Source organism: Scyliorhinus canicula, chromosome 1 (assembly GCF_902713615.1).
Source record: "Scyliorhinus canicula chromosome 1, sScyCan1.1, whole genome shotgun sequence".
Classification (NCBI taxonomy): domain Eukaryota; kingdom Metazoa; phylum Chordata; class Chondrichthyes; order Carcharhiniformes; family Scyliorhinidae; genus Scyliorhinus; species Scyliorhinus canicula.
The window spans coordinates 286,182,422-286,197,451 of NC_052146.1; the positions used below are offsets into that span (position 1 = coordinate 286,182,422).

General features: G+C 47.4%; 1 long non-coding RNA gene across 1 annotated transcript; it reads left to right on the forward strand.

The window, feature by feature from the left end:
• Positions 1 to 2,355: 2,355 nt before the first annotated feature.
• LOC119978102 lies at positions 2,356 to 2,784 on the forward strand. Its single transcript, XR_005463384.1, has 2 exons — positions 2,356 to 2,471; positions 2,559 to 2,784. It is a non-coding gene; the product is annotated as an uncharacterized LOC119978102 (long non-coding RNA).
• Positions 2,785 to 15,030: the final 12,246 nt, after the last annotated feature.

A 15,030-nucleotide genomic window follows, 5' to 3' on the forward strand; every position in this document is an offset into this window, starting at 1 on the left:
GCCTCACGCCGCCAAGGACCCAGGTTCGATCCTGGCTCTTAAATGCCACATTCCTCCCCCACATCACTAGAGTCTGCCTGTCTGGCCCTCCTACGTTAGCAAAAAAAATATGCCTCGAATATGAGGGTGCCACGGCATGGTGTTGCCTCCTTCATCATTCAGCAGCCTTAGAAGTGGCAATCGCTAGCACTGGTTCCTGCCAAGGCTGCAAAGCTGCCAGCATTTTATCCATTGCAGACCAATTGCCATACCGTCTCACCACCATTTTCTATTCATTAATGGGATGTGAGTGGCTCTGGGAGATGTGCACCATGCTCAATTGGACCAAGGTCGCCATTGGATTGGGTCCAGCTTTCTGTCCCGATGGGAGGACTTCTTAGCTGCTCGTTAGCACAGTGGTTAGCACTGTTGCTTCACAGCGCCAGGGTCCCACGTTCGATTCCCGATTTGGGTCACTGTCTGTGTGGAGTCTGCAAGTTCTCCCTCTGTGTGGGTTTCCTCCGGGTGCTCCAGTTTCCTCCCACAAGTCCCAAAAGACGTGCTGACAGGTGAATTGGACGTTTTGAATTCTCCCTCAGTGAACACGAGCAGGCGCCAGAATGTGGCGACTAGGGGCTTTTCACAGTAACTTCATTGCAGTGTTAATGTAAGCCTACTTGTGACATCAAAGATTATTATTATTAATTATTCTTTAACTGTGTTTCTCTCTCCACTGATTCTGTCCAAGCTGCTGAGATTTCCAGCATTTTCTTACTCTATTGCCTGCTCAATAAATTTCATCAGGGTGTGACTACCAATGTTTCTACAAAGCTGCAAAGTCACACAGCAACTAGAAAGTTTCCATACAGGCTGTGCATAAGTCCGTCTCTTTATCTTGCCTCACATGCGTGAACATGCAAACAAAACTCTAAAGGGCTCTTACACTTAAACAATTTGACACTTTGTTCCAAATAAAACTTTAGTGACTACCCTTCAAAACTCACTGCACAAACTGCTCCACCTCCTCATCTTTCTCATGTTCAAAGCTTTTGAGCACAAACACAGTGAGCTGATGATATATCCTCCAGAAATGAGTGCCAAGGTCTGTGCTCAAAACTTCCCACTTCCTGCATCATTGTCCCTTTCTGTACTGTCATTTTTAGATTTTGTTTCTTCTACTTAATAATTTATATGACTGATGTAACCTATGCATATCAACTAGCAGATATGCGTAAATCATAAACCTCGGGCGGAATCGTCCGGCCACGGCGTCAATCCCGCCCCCTCCGTGGCCCGAATTCGCCGCCACCCGGGAATCGACGGGGGCGGGAATCACGCCGCGCCGGTCGGCGGGCCCCCCGTGGCGATTCTCCAGCCCGCGATGGGCCGAAGTCCCGCTGCTGACAGGCCAATCCCGCCGGCGGGAATCAAAACACCTCTGGTGCCGGCGGGATTGGTGGCACTGGCGGGTTCCGGGTTCCTGGGGGGGGCGCGGGGCAATCTGACCCCAGGGGGGTGCCCCCACGGTGGCCTGGCCCGCAATTGGGGCCCATCGATCGGCGGGCGGGCCTGTGCCGTGGGGGCACTCTTTTTCTTCCGCCCCGCCATGGCCTTCGCCATGGCGGGGGCGGAAGAGACCCCTGACGCACCGGCGCATGCGCGGACTTCCGCCGGCCGGTGAAGTCCTTTCGGCCCCAGCTGGCGTGGCACCAAAGGTCGTTCGCGTCAGTCGGCGGAGCGGCAACCACTCCGACGCGGGCCTAGCCCCTCAAAATGAAATGAAATGAAAATTAAATGAAATTAAATTAAATGAAAATGAAAATAGTTTATTGTCCCGAGTAGGCTTCAATGAAGTTACTGTGAAAAGCCCCTAGTCGCCACATTCCGGCGCCTGTCCGGGGAGGCTGGTACGGGAATCAAACTGTGCTGCTGGCCTGCTTGGTCTGCTTTAAAAGCCAGCGATTTAGCCGAGTGAGCTAAACCAGCCCAACCAATGAGCTAAACCAATGTGAGGGCTTGGCCCCTAAGGGTGCGGAGAATTCCGCACCTTTGGGGAGGCCCGACGCCGACGTGGTTGACGCCACTCCAATACGCCGGGACCCCCCGCCCCGCCGGGTAGGGGAGAATCCTGGCCCTCCTTTTCTTCGACTAATTCTCTGACTAAATTCTGTTGTCTGAAACCTTTAGCTCTGTTTCCACCATACTATTGATAGAACTCTTGAAGGTATCTCTCTTTATATACCCCTCAGGCACAGACCAGTTGTAATTGGTCACTCAGTATCCTAACCAATACCTGACCACTGGCCTACTTGCAGTTGATTGACAATTACCTGACGTGCTAAAGCCTAAGCTTAAATTTCAGCTCTGTAAGTAGCACAAGTTCAACACTACTTAACCACAGCTTATCTGCCACCACCACTGAATCCCACTCTCATCAAATTCCAGTTGTTAGAAATTCTTTCTCTCACCCGTTCTCGAATTTACTTCAACAGGTATGCTTTCAGCACGACTCTGACCTTCTATCTCCAACATTTTCTCTTTTAGAGCAGAATTCTAACCTTTTTACTTTCTGCTTTTAGTAAAAGATTGATATTACAAAGGAGAAGCTGAAGAAACTGGAACGCTGGAGGATGTGATCCGTTTGCATCAACGATTTTGCGTTGTAAATTTCAATGGACTGCAGACACTTTGAGCATCTCTCTTTTTCTTTAAAAAAGACTTATGTCCATCTAGATATTTTGCTCTTTACTCCCACAAAAGACATTAGATTTCATCAGTGTTTATAATAAACACAATCTTATTCAATTGTTTTTATTTATCTTATTTATTTGCAGGTTGCATGAATGGTTACATACTCCTTTCCTGCTGTTTCTCATACAAGTGGACAAATTCAGTAAGGCGAGAATTAATATGAATTATGTCAAAAGAGAAGGTAGAGATAATCCATTGTAACACCTGATAATATTTTCTTACGGTGCAACATTAACAACATTTTCAACAGTGTTCAGCTACGGAAAACAAAAGGATATCTGTTGTATCTTTCAGATGATTATTAATTTCTCCTTCCAACAATGCCACGGCTGAGAGACACCTGGTAATCATCTAATTGGAAAGATTTACCCCAGGACATTCAACCTCTGTGCTTTGCTCAGGGAGTGAAGGCAGCTCTTGACCTTAATTGTGTGATGTGGGTCATTGTGAAGCATGCTTTTTATCACGTATTGTATTGTTCCTATATATTGCAGTGTAGTTGAGCAAAGAGCTTGGACTGGCTGTGGGAAATGCGTGCTTTTGTATTTTCTGCAACAATCCATTGCAGTCCAATTGCCATACCATCTCACCACCATTTTCTATTCATTAATGGGATATGAGTGTCGCTGGCCAAGCCAGCATTTATCGTCAATCCCTAATTGCCCATGAGTGGGTGGAAGTGAGGCACCACCTTGAACTGCTGCACCCACAGTGATGTTAGGGAGTTCCAGGATGTTGCCCCGGCAACAGTAAATGACCGCAATATATTTCAAAGTCAAGATGGTGTGGGACTTGAGAGGGGGGGAGATTGGAAACTTTCTGGTGGTGGTGGTTCCATTCATCTGCTGCCCTTGTTCTTCTATGTAGTAGAGGTTGCAGGTTTTGAAGGAACTGTCAAAGGAATCACGGCAAGTTGTTGCAGTGCATCTAGTAGATGGTAGACACAGCTGCCAATGTGCACCAACAGTGGAAGGAGTAAACCTCTAAGGTGGGGGATGGGGTGCTGATCAAGTGGACTGCTTTGTCCTGGGTGACGTCGAGTGTTGCTGAAACTGCATTCATCGAGCAACTGAAAGGTATCCCATTATACACCTGGCATATGCCTTGCAGCTGGTGGAATCGTTTTGAGGAGTCAAGGGGTGAATTATTTGCCACAGAATTCCCAACCTCTGATATATTTTTGTAGCCACAGTATTTATATGGCTGGTCCAGTTCAGGTTGGTCTCTCAGTGGGATTTGCCATGGCTCTTCAGCTCAACCACAGCAGTCTATGCCCTTCCAGGTTTCTTGACCAATCGGATGGGTGGGCTGGATGACTCTTTGAATCTGTCAAAGGCAGGATTTCTAGTTACATGGATCCCAGCAGTGTTCAGAATGACTGAACTATACATTGATTCCTGTGGCTATAGCCGCAATGGTTTGGAAATTAAACCTGGGACGGCAGCGATATTCACTAATTTCAAGAGAGCCGATCCCAGCCTGTCAGTTTTGCTGCAGTAGAACATATTTTAATTACTTACTTGACAGCTCCATGGGGGTTCCTCACTGTAAGTCTGTCTGGGTTAAACCTGGAACTGGGTGAGATCATGTTTGGTTCCAATCCTGAAACCACATTTCAGGTCTTGAACCCCGCCCTCCCACATCTGAACCCAACTCCCTTGGTTATTAAAGTTCTGCTCAAGCCTTTGTTAAAATCTGTTCAGTTCTAAGATCATCTGCCTTTCCAAGGAGGAAATCCCTGATCATATTCACCATGTACCTGTTATATTCACATGCAATGACCTTGAAAATTTTGATGAGCCCTTCCCCGTAAGCCCACACTTAACTTTGATCTCATACCACCTCACTACTTATTAATAGCTAACAGAAAGAACTTTGATACTTGAAGGTTCCTCATGTCGCTCCCTAACCAAAGGTGTCAACTGGTTTTCCTGTTCGTTTTACTTCAAATAAATGGGTAGCCACCAGTGTTAAAATATTGATGATTGAAAAACCTGCTGACACACGTAAAACTAGATTTGCAATACTTTTCTGAATTAAAAGATGCTTTGTTCATCTGCTCGCTGTGTACTGGGAATGGGGCCAGATTGAACACCATCTGCTGGGGAATTAAATCTATATGGTTGGGTTCAAGCACCGACAACTCACAGATTGTTTCACTCACACTATAAGGAGCACTGCTGTAATTAGAGCTGTTTGGCTGGAGCTGAATTTTCTGCCCACCACCTTAGAAGTCCTACCTTAGAATATTTCACTGGTGCAATTTCTTCACACATTTTTATGTCTCTTTTTTTATTGCGTTGCAACCAGTAGATTTTCTTCCACATTGAAATCAACAGATAAAAAGAGAGAGTTTGAGGACTTGCAGGGTAACTGATCTCTATATAGGTTTATCTCTATGTAGGTAACTATCAGAACAGCAGAACATAGGCTACAATTTCATTAATGCCCAGCTAGGCTTCAATTATGGAAAAAGGATAATAAAATTTTATGCAAGTCACCCACAAAGTTGTCATTATAGTTTTATTCTGCTACAATCTATCATCCCCAAATATTTGACCCTTCCACTAAAGTGATAGGATGGTGGCAGGGAGCAAGACACAGAAACAATACAAGCACACACTTAAGCAGCACAGGTAAAGCCTGGAGATCACCAGAAGGATTTTTTTTCTTTCATGGGATGTGAGCAATGCTTCGCCATTGTTTGCCACCTTGTTATGGTGGAGAAACTTTTGGGCTCCGATGATCCCTTAATCCTAATGAGGATGGGGCTAGAAAAGGTGCCTTAAAAAGAGGCTGTCCCACTTTCTCCTGGCTGAGGAACCACACCCTGCAGGATAATCATCTTTGCAGTCAAAAGGGATGGCACAGTGGTGTAGTGGTCAGCACTGCTGTCTCATGGCGCCGACGACCCGGGTTCGATCCTGGCCCGGGTCACTGTCCGTGTGGAGTTTGCACATTCTCCCCATGCCTGCATGGGCCTCACCCCCACAACCCAAAGATGTGCAGGGTAGGTGGATTGGCCATGCTAAATTGCCCCTTAATTGGAAAAATATAATTGGGTATTTTAAATTTACTTATTTTTAAATTACTGAGATGTCTTTATTAACGAGGAGAACAAAAGACAACACAAGTATAACATCAAACCAATTTTTTAACAACAACAAGTAACCCTTTCACCTCTGGTCAGATGTGTGAATTGCCTCTGAATGGAGTCTTCACTGCTGGGATGTCTGAGGGTTTGATTCCTATATCCCTCCCCGTGCCTTTCCAGAAACCTCTCAAACAAAGAGGCCTCGGGAGGAGGTCCCAATACCTAATGTATTGGATGAAGGCTGTTTAACAGGACAACCGGGCCCGTCCCCAGGTGTCTATCTCTGGTGGTGTTTCTTGCACGTAACCTGTTGTCATACAAGGTTACAGCAGGAACTCTGGGTGCCAGAAAGTCTGGCTCCATCTGGGAAACCCAAAATAAATCGGTACAAAGCAACAGAATCGATGATCCCCTGATGCGTGATTGACGGGGCAGGTCCAGACATGTTCTGGCAGTTTCTCTGTGGGTTGTGTATTTAACTTTGGTCAAGTATGAATTCCCATCAACCTGCCTGGGGTTTTTCTGCAGTTTGATTAAAGTGTCCAATTCTTTCATTTACAATTACGGGCCGACAACTAGGCCTTGCCAGCTTACCGCAATTTTGAAAGTTGGAATGTTAGAATGCCCATGAATAATCAGTGGCTGTCCAAAAAAGAACTGAAATTGTATCAAGTGTCAAGACTCCAAATTGATATCTCTACCCTCAATGAGAGCTGCCTTCTAGGGAGAGACAGCTGTAGGAACAAGCAGGGGATACACCTTCTACTGGAAAGAAAAGGCTGACAACAACATTTGAGTTGGTTTTGCCATATTGATTAGGTTCTTGGATGCAATGCCGTGCCAGACTCCCAACAGTTCACTTACAGCTCAGCCGTAACCAATGTACCACCATCATTAGCATTGGAGTACCTACCCTTCATTCTGATGAAGATGTTAAAGAAAATTTTCATTCTGACCTTGATGAAATTCTCACTGCCATCCAAAAAGAATGAAAAAAATCATCCTTCTGCTGGATTTTAATGTCAGAGTTGGCCATGACTTTGAAGTCAAGAACCAAACAATTGGGAAAAACAGGGTGGGAAGAAACAGTGCAAAATGGTATCCTCTTGTTGACCAAGTGTGCTGAGCATGGCTTCATTATAACACCCTCTTCTGATAAAAGGACGTGTAAACCCACAAGGAGGCATCCTAGATTAAATAATTGGCACCTCCTGGATTATGTCATCGTTCAGGTTAAAGATCTTAGTGATGATTGTATCATTTGATCCATGTGGGGGACAGAACATCAACTTTTTTGATCAGTAATTGCAAAGCTCAAAAGTCCAAGAGGAAGAAGATCAATGCCTCGGTCCTAAAGTAGCCCAATGAAGGAGAGGAATTCCAGGTACAGTTCATGACCATTCTGGAAAATCTTCACACATCCAACTCAATTCCAGAGTGGTGTGATAAAATAAAGTCAGCTATACTAGACTCCAATGTGCAGACCATTGGATCAGCCTTCATTACCTGCCAGATCAACGCAAGGTAGCAAGTCAAGAAGGCAGCATTCCAACACCTTAAGACAGACACCCAAGGACAGATCAGGAAGACAAAGGGCATGTGGTGGGAAGTGAAAGCATGGGAAATCCAACACTATGCTGACCATCAAATCTTTCTTGAAGCCACCATGGTCATCTGTAGACCGATACCAAATGGGCAAAATGTCTTTCGCTCACAGGATGGCATTTCTCTTCATAAGGATGCCAATTCCATCTGTCAATGCTGGAAAGAACATTTTCAACAACACTTCAACGGTGAATCCACAGTGGCAGCTGATACTCTCCAGGCTATGCCTCAATGCCCTGCAATCAAATCCATGGGTGATGGGAGAGCTGCATCAAGCAATCAAATGGATGATAAACAGCAATGCCTGTGGCACCAATGGTATTCCAGCTGAGGTCTTCAAGCTGGCGAACGTTTGCTCACATCAAGATTCCATGCACTCATCCTGCAAATTTGGAAGGCGAAAGAACACCCCACGGACTTTATGAATGCAACAATTGAAGTTATTTTCAAATGGCAGATAAATCATTGTGTGGGAACTATCAAAATATTTCCCTCTTGAACATAGCAGGGAAAATTCTGACATGCGTCGTCCTGAATGATCAACTTCCTATGGCTGAGGAAATTCTCTCAGAAACGCAGTGTTGTTATAAGTTATATGTTCAGTAGGTCTCATGAAGAGGTTCTGAGTCTTCTATGGTTGAATATTAAGTGTTTATATGTATAGTCCAAGCTGCGAGCCAACTCCATGCTTGCTTCTACAAGGTATCTGTCTAGTCCAAACTGACCCGAGTCTCAGGTCAGAATCCAGACTGGAATCAAGGAGGCAGGCAAGCGATAGTCCCCATTTGGGGGGCAGCAGGGTAGCATGGTGGTTAGCATAAATGCTTCACAGCTCCAGGGTCCCAGGTTCGATTCCCGGCTGGGTCACTGTCTGTGTGGAGTCTGCACGTCCTCCCCCCGTGTGCGTGGGTTTCCTCCGGGTGCTCCGGTTTCCTCCCACAGTCCAAAGATGTGCGGGTTAGGTGGATTGGCCATGCTAAATTGCCCGTAGTGTCCTAATAAAAGTAAGGTTAAGGGGGGGTTGTTGGGTTACGGGTATAGGGTGGATACGTGGGTTTGAGTAGGGTGATCATGGCTCGGCACAACATTGAGGGCCGAAGGGCCTGTTCTGTGCTGTACTGTTCTATATTATTTACAATATACCTGTCAGTGGCTATTCACCTCATCAAAGATCAACAGCCCCCTGGTGTCAGTATTAATATCATCTAGAAGAAAACTTATTTAACCCGTTTCCTCCATGCCAAAACTGAACTGACGACCATAGACAACTGACCATTATAGACAAACTCGACAGTTTGCAGATGGCTAGTATCATTGGCCAAACTGCGTACCAAATTGGCAAGGCACTCTCAATCTCTTCAATTGTGCAACACAAGGAACTCAGCCTGTCCTTGAATGAATGAATCAATTCATACATGATACTTCAAATATTCCATTTGGCATATATGTTGAAGGAGGGACTCTAGAGCATGTTGGGTACTTCTCATATCTTGGCAGTTACCTCTCTCAAAAGATCACCATTTACAAGGGGATCCAACACCAGATCAGCTGCGCTGGCTCAGCCTTCTACAAACTACGGCAGCAAATGTTTGACAGCAAAGATGTCTGCAAGACAGCAAAAGTCCTATTTTACAGAGCAGTTGTCATCACCACACTCCTATACTACAGTGAGACCAGTTTGGTATCAGCGACACATAAGAGCATTAGAGAAATTCTACCAGCACCGTCTCCACCGCAATCCTCCAAATTCAATGGGAGGACTGTTCAAGAAATGGAAATATCCTTCTGGAAGCCGGGTTCACAACCACTCAGACAAAAAACCTCCAAAATCAATTTCGATGGACTGGACTCGGTGTACAAATGACTGAAAACTGCCTCCTCAACCAGTTCCTGTTTTATCACCTCTCCAATGGCCAATGTACCAGGCGAGGACAAAGAAAAGACTTCAAAGACACAAAGAAGTGCAACGGAATTGACATTAATGACGGAGAGGCAATTGCTACCAATTGTTCAAAATGACCAAAACTTGTCCAATTTGTTTTGAGTCCCAACACCTTAATGATGAGGCAGAGCCGTTGCAAAGAAGGAAAGAAATGGAGGCAAATCCTGCACTCTGGATCCCATTACCTCTTGGGTCATCCTGCCCCAGGTGCCTAAGATCTATAGGACAAGAATCAGCCTGTTCAGTCACATGATGACTGATGGCAGAAAAATCATGACCCTGAGTAGATGTCATCCTTGAATTGAAGGAGAGCCGATGAATATCAGGGGAGGTCAGAGTTTATTGTTTCTTCCTCATTGCCAAACCACTGAAGTCTATCTCTTGTAGATGTATGGTGCTGTTAGGAAGGGAGTCCCAAGATTTTGACTCAGTGGCAGTGAAGGATTGGCAATATAGTTTCTAGTCAGAATGGTTTGCCTTTGGAGCCAAACTTGCAGGTGCTGGTGTTCCCGTGTGTCGGCACCTGAGTAAGACATTGGGTTCAGGCATCTGGACAAATTTTGGGGCTTGGCCTTTTCAGGAGGTAATCAACGACTCCCATCTTCCCCTTCCATATGGCAAAACAGAACATAATGCTGCGGACAGTAGAATATCCAGGAGAGAAGCATCTAACATCTAGGGTGGGATTCTCCGCCTCGCCTCATCAGTTTTCTGGTGCAGCGTCCCCGCCAGCAGCAGGATTCTCTATCCCGCCAGCCGGCCAATGGGGTTTCCCATTGTGGGCAGCCCCACACCGCCGTGAAATCCCCGGGTGTGGGTGTGCTGCCGGGGGCAACAGAGAATCCCACCAGCGGATAATCCAGCCCCATCGCACTCACCATAACAGAGCTGGAAATCCAGAGCCATGAGCATTAGAGAAGGTGAGGCTGGTGCCTTATGACTCATGGTGTCTGTATTTTATCGTTTGTTCACTTCAGCAAATATTCAGCAAGCTTCACAACTCTGAGCTACATTTTCAAGTCGACAACCTGCTAGTTTCCAACTTTTCTGTGCCATTTTAATTCTTCTCCCATTTCCCCTTGCTTTAGGTCCTTTTTAGTATCTGTAGCCTGCAGAAGAGGAGGAAAATCTTCTCCAGCGAACACTATCACATGCTTCACAATTCCTCAGTACCAGCGTAGACGGGGGTTAGATAGTGAGCTGGATTTAACCATTTTCTGTCCGGTGAGAGTCGGCTGACTGGCACAGTATTGGCATTTTATTGCATTCAGATGAAATCTGCCACATTAGCACTGCTGCTAAACTATACTGCGGAATTCTCCATCCCTGCACAGTGTCTTTTGCGATGGGATCTTCTGGTTCCTCCATTGTCAATGGGCTTTCCCCTTCTTTGCACCCACCAGAACCGGGGACCCCGCGGCAGGGGGTCACCCTCGACAGGACCAGAAGGTCCCGCTGGCGGGAATGGCTGGAAAATATCTTTCACAGCAGTTTCAACCTTAATGGGGTCCACATCAGAGACCCTAACCTGTCAGTGATCATCAAAAATAAGAACAAAACCCAAGAAATCATTGTGGGCAGGAATATGAGATGACTATTTAACAGAACTATTTCATTATTGCCCTCAGTACTATTATTGTGACATCTCCATCAAAATAGCGGTAAGAGGAATGCTATGAGCATGTAATACGTTTTTGTACATTTGTTGTAGAATTTACAATTTCTAGGCCGAAATGTATGATAAAATATGGTTTCAGATATTACTATGTCACATAACATATATTAATGATTTAATAATATATTAATAATTGCTTATTGTCACATGTAGGCTTCGATGAAGTTACTGTGAAAAGCCTCTTTTAGATGAAGGAACAAAATGTAACATCTCCAAATTTACAGATGACACCAAGTTGGGTAGGAGGGTGAGCTGTGAGGAGGTTGCAGAGATCTTATGTGATTTGGACAAGTTGAGTGAGTGGGCAAATTAATGGCAGATGCAGTATAATTTGGAGACATGCAAGGTTATCCACTTTGATAACAAAAATGAGAAGGCAGATTATTATCTGAAGGTCAAAAATTAGGAGAAGGGAATGTGCAACAAGACCTGGGTGTTCTCGTACAGCAGTCACTGAGGGTAAGCATGCAGGTACAGCAGGCCCTGAGGGTAAGCATGCAGGTACAGCAGTCACTGAGGGTAAGCATGCAGGTACAGCAGTCGCTGAGGGTAAGCATGCAGGGACAGCAGTCACTGAGGGTAAGCATGCAGGTACAGCAGTCACTGAGGGTAAGCATGCAGGTACAGCAGTCACTGAGGGTAAGCATGCAGGTACAGCAGTCGCTGAGGGTAAGCATGCAGGTACAGCAGTTGCTGAGGGTAAGCATGCAGGTACAGCATTCACTGAGGGTAAGCATGCAGGTACAGCAGTCACTGAGGGTAAGCATGCAGGTACAGCAGTCGCTGAGGGTAAGCATGCAGGTACAGCAGTCGCTGAGGGTAAGCATGCAGGTACAGCAGTCGCTGAGGGTAAGCATGCAGGTACAGCAGTCGCTGAGGGTAAGCATGCAGGTACAGCAGTCACTGAGGGTAAGCATGCAGGGACAGCAGTCCCTGAGGGTAAGCCTGCAGGTACAGCAGTCGCTGAGGGTAAGCATGCAGGTACAGCAGGCCCTGAGGGTAAGCATGCAGGTACAGCAGTCACTGAGGGTAAGCATGCAGGTACAGCAGTCGCTGAGGGTAAGCATGCAGGGACAGCAGTCACTGAGGGTAAGCATGCAGGTACAGCAGTCGCTGAGGGTAAGCATGCAGGTACAGCAGTCGCTGAGGGTAAGCATGCAGGTACAGCAGTCGCTGAGGGTAAGCATGCAGGTACAGCAGTCACTGAGGGTAAGCATGCAGGTACAGCAGTCACTGAGGGTAAGCATGCAGGGACAGCAGTCGCTGAGGGTAAGCATGCAGGTACAGCAGTCGCTGAGGGTAAGCATGCAGGTACAGCAGGCCCTGAGGGTAAGCATGCAGGTACAGCAGTCACTGAGGGTAAGCATGCAGGTACAGCAGTCGCTGAGGGTAAGCATGCAGGTACAGCAGTCGCTGAGGGTAAGCATGCAGGGACAGCAGTCACTGAGGGTAAGCATGCAGGTACAGCAGTCGCTGAGGGTAAGCATGCAGGTACAGCAGTCGCTGAGGGTAAGCATGCAGGTACAGCAGTCGCTGAGGGTAAGCATGCAGGTACAGCAGTCACTGAGGGTAAGCATGCAGGTACAGCAGTCACTGAGGGTAAGCATGCAGGGACAGCAGTCGCTGAGGGTAAGCATGCAGGTACAGCAGTCGCTGAGGGTAAGCATGCAGGTACAGCAGTCGCTGAGGGTAAGCATGCAGGTACAGCAGGCCCTGAGGGTAAGCATGCAGGGACAGGAGTCACTGAGGGTAAGCATGCAGGGACAGCAGTCACTGAGGGTAAGCATGCAGGGACAGCAGTCACTGAGGGTAAGCATGCAGGTACAGCAGTCGCTGAGGGTAAGCATGCAGGTACAGCAGTCACTGAGGGTAAGCATGCAGGGACAGCAGTCGCTGAGGGTAAGCATGCAGGGACAGCAGTCGCTGAGGGTAAGCCTGCAGGGACAGCAGTCACTGAGGGTAAGCCTGCAGGTACAGCAGTCACTGAGGGTAAGCATGCAGGTACAGCAGTCACTGAGGGTAAGCATGCAGGTACAGCAGTCACTGAGGGTAAGCATGCAGGTACAGCAGTCGCTGAGGGTAAGCATGCAGGGACAGCAGTCACTGAGGGTAAGCATGCAGGTACAGCAGTCGCTGAGGGTAAGCATGCAGGTACAGCAGTCACTGAGGGTAAGCATGCAGGTACAGCAGTCACTGAGGGTAAGCATGCAGGTACAGCAGTCGCTGAGGGTAAGCATGCAGGTACAGCAGTCGCTGAGGGTAAGCATGCAGGTACAGCATTCACTGAGGGTAAGCATGCAGGTACAGCAGTCACTGAGGGTAAGCATGCAGGTACAGCAGTCGCTGAGGGTAAGCATGCAGGTACAGCAGTCGCTGAGGGTAAGCATGCAGGTACAGCAGTCACTGAGGGTAAGCATGCAGGTACAGCAGTCACTGAGGGTAAGCATGCAGGGACAGCAGTCGCTGAGGGTAAGCATGCAGGTACAGCAGTCGCTGAGGGTAAGCATGCAGGGACAGCAGTCACTGAGGGTAAGCATGCAGGTACAGCAGTCACTGAGGGTAAGCATGCAGGTACAGCAATCGCTGAGGGTAAGCATGCAGGGACAGCAGTCACTGAGGGTAAGCATGCAGGTACAGCAGTCACTGAGGGTAAACATGCAGGTACAGCAGTTGCTGAGGGTAAGCCTGCAGGTACAGCAGTCACTGAGGGTAAGCATGCAGGTACAGCAGGCCCTGAGGGTAAGCATGCAGGTACAGCAGTCACTGAGGGTAAGCCTGCAGGTACAGCAGTCGCTGAGGGTAAGCATGCAGGTACAGCAGTCACTGAGGGTAAGCCTGCAGGTACAGCAGTCACTGAGGGTAAGCATGCAGGTACAGCAGTCACTGAGGGTAAGCATGCAGGTACAGCAGTCACTGAGGGTAAGCCTGCAGGTACAGCAGTCACTGAGGGTAAGCATGCAGGTACAGCAGTCACTGAGGGTAAGCATGCAGGTACAGCAGTCACTGAGGGTAAGCATGCAGGTACAGCAGTCACTGAGGGTAAGCATGCAGGTACAGCAGTCGCTGAGGGCGGCAACTTGATTTGAATTGCACTTGAATCCATTTAAATGTAATTAGTGAGTTTAAAGTCAGATATTTTGGCCTCACTGAATCTTCCCGCCTTCCAGCGTGATGTCACATGGGTACAAATTACTGCTACTCTAAGTAATTGGACCAGGTGCCATCGGCTCCGAGAGGGAGGAAGGAAGTCGATATCGTTCCCCACTGTTTGCCACATTACACGGAGGAAGGTAACTGCTGCACAGCTGTGGAGTGGAGGGGTCGGACTGGGGGTGGAGGTGGAAGGTCAGGAGTCTCCATGGGGCTGGGGGTCACGGTTGCTCTGTGTTGCTATTTGTGGTGAATTATATGCATCGTAATTCACACTGTATTGCCTTGCGTTGTATTATGTCCTTGTGAGCTCTATATACGAGCCGTTGCGCGGCTCTGCCCATAGGGGGAGATGAGGAGTTTGTACTGGGCTCCACCCTTGGCTCTGCCCATGGCTCCTCCCACTAACCGGAAGTATAAAGTACTGCAGCCGTAAGCTGCAAAAATGATCCCTGGAATAAAGAACTTGCCAAATAAGGAACAGTTGAGGACTCTGGGTCTGTACTCGTTGGAGTTTCGAAAGATGAGGGAGGATCTTATTGAAACTTACAAGATACTGCGAGGCCCGGATAGAGTGGACGTGGAGAGGATATTTCCACTTGTAGGAAAAACCAGAATCAGAGGACACAATCTCAGACTAAAGGGACAATCCTTCAAAACAGAGCTGAGGAGGAATTTCTTCAGCCAGAGGGTGGTGAATCTGTGGAACTCTTTGCCGCAGAAGGCTGTGGAGGCCAAATCACTGGGTGTCTTTAAGACAGAGATACATAGGTTCTTGATTAGTAAGGGGATCAGGGGTTATGGGGAGAATGGGGATGAGAAAATATCAGCCAT